This window comes from Formica exsecta, unplaced genomic scaffold (genome assembly GCF_003651465.1).
Source record: "Formica exsecta isolate Colony F162 unplaced genomic scaffold, ASM365146v1 scaffold667, whole genome shotgun sequence".
Taxonomy (NCBI): domain Eukaryota; kingdom Metazoa; phylum Arthropoda; class Insecta; order Hymenoptera; family Formicidae; genus Formica; species Formica exsecta.
In genome coordinates this window covers 343,003-345,557 of record NW_021853430.1, presented here as the reverse complement: position 1 = coordinate 345,557, position 2,555 = coordinate 343,003, and the positions used below count along the sequence as shown (strand labels likewise).

At 30.3% G+C, this 2,555-nt stretch overlaps 1 pseudogene; it reads right to left on the bottom strand.

The window, feature by feature from the left end:
• Positions 1-216: 216 nt before the first annotated feature.
• LOC115243023 lies at positions 217-2,555 on the bottom strand (annotated as a pseudogene).

The following is a 2,555-nucleotide window of genomic DNA, read 5'->3' as shown; positions in this document are numbered from 1 at the left end:
AAAACCAAGAACTGTCGATAACAAGTTAGTGTATCTTTACAATAATTGATTTGTCTCATTATTCTGGTCGCTCTGAAACACTCTGTATACATATATGAAAAAATTTTTTGCAATATTTGTAGTTCTTTTAAGGATAGATAATATTTAAAAATTGTAAAACTTTTCTTAAATGTGACCAAAAGTAATTTTTGTGGGACATATTACGTAACAATTCCTAAAATAAAAAATTTTATATTACTCGAAAGAAATATACAATCACATTTTACTTTTAATGAAAGTAAAATAAAAAAGCCTGCTTTACTCGAAAATGTTATATGGCAAGTAGTTAAAATATGGAAAATAATTAGTACTAATTTTAGACATTCATACATACATGTAAATGTTAAAATACACATTATATATTTTTTACAAAACATTAGAAAAATCTTATTACATATTGATATAATTAATAGTTTCCGTAATGTCTTAATCTATATAGCAGAGCAGAGCCTGTTGTATTGGTAATGCTGAGATAACCACTGCCAGGAGAAAAATTAATCATTCGCGGCTGACCTATTTTAGTTTGAAACGTCGGAACGTTTGAAAATACGGTAAACGAAGGTATATGCAACATTTTAAATGCATTGTGTTTGTCAACTGATGCCACACTTAATATCTCGGAAGTCGGATTAAACTTCAAGCTTGTTACACTAGTTACAAGATTCATCACTATTTTTAAAGGTATTGGACTTTGATTCTCCAAAACATTTTTTGTGTTATAAAGATTAACCACACCTTGAGCGCTACCCGTAGCTATAAACTGACCGCTTGGAGATACGGCGAGTGACACACAAGATATGCATTCATCATCTGTGGCACGATTAATACAGGTACGAGTATTGAGATCCCACACATACATTTCGCTACCATCTGCATTTCAATAGGTTAAATTATTGAAAATATAATTTAATGCAAAATTTTTTGGGAATTGTGCAAAAAGGTAAAAAATAAAATAAAAATCGTAAAACTCTACTTACTGCCATGCGTGATAAGTGTTCTATTATCTGGACTGAACATTAGTGTCCTACATTTCGAGTTCATCTTGAGTGTACTGATAAGTTCTTTAGTAGAATTATGTAATAAATATATTTCACCCAATCTTCCACATAATGCTATTAAATTGCCATCAGGAAATACCTCCTATCACTAAAAATATCAAAGTATATGTTATAATATCACATTCAAGTTACAGAAACTTCATTCATTCATTCATAAAATTAATAAATCAACAAACTTTCATATTTGTAATTCCATGTGGCAAAGGTAATTTATATGTTTTGCCACTCATTAAATCATACGTATGACAATATGAATAATATTGGGACCCAAGCAAGATTTCCGTTCCATTTTTCATGAATGTTGCTTTGCTAATTGGATATTTTTCAAATTGCATGCTATGCAATTTACCATTTGTATGACCTACCTATAAAATACAAATGACTTAGACAACGGTAAAAATTAATGATAAAAAATGTTGTAATAACCTGATTTAGTTTAATAAAATAAAATAATTTATACTTATTTAAATATACACATACATACCTAAAACAGTGACAAGATGCCTGATGTACCAGCGACCAAAGCTACAGTAGACAATCTACACTCGTGATGATAGGACCTTCGGTACGAGTATTTTTATTCAAAGCCTTGAGTGCTTTGATATCAATAATATTTTTTGGCAGGTTCTTTACCTGTGGCGTCTCTAAATGGCAACTATGCTAAAAACGAAAAGAATTAAGAAAAATTCAATTCATAGAACATTAAAAAGAAAAATGTCTAAAATGTTAAGTTACCTTCAAGATATCATTATCCAAGTCATTAGCTTTATCCTTTTTCTCAAATTCAGCCCATTTTGGAGTACCCACAAACAGTTTGTACCTATTCTCCAAGTATGTTGTATACAATTTTTCTGATCTTTTGGATGGCAATTTGCAATTTGCATTTAGCGCTATACCCATGCTGTTATAGAATATATATAAAATAGCAGTATATTTTATATTTAGCATACATAATTATATAATACACATACAAATTCATACGTGTATGTGTATGTGTATATATAATAAAGAAAAAAAAATTGAGAAAAATATATCTTCTTTTTATACATACGTATAATTGTAATCGACATCGTCTATCCATACTGCTTTCTTTTCCTCCACCTTGGCATCTTCCCCATCATTTAAAACTGAAATATCTTGATCTGAATTATCCTCATGATCTTTTATTACTTCTTGATTTTCAGTATCAATGGATACATTTATTACTTTTGCTACAGATTGATCATCCAGTAAATTATTTATAACATCACTTGGATCACCAAAAACTATTTTTTCTAGTCTGCAAATTAAATATTCGTATAATATTTTAAAAACAAAATTATTTGGCACAGTAAGTTGGAGTTTCCCCCTTCTCCCGAATCCTGGCACCGGCGAGCCTTGATCCGCGGCGTACGGGAAAGGTGAACCGTTACAATACCTAGTGTAAGGCATGGCTTTACTTTTCGCCGCCATATGCAT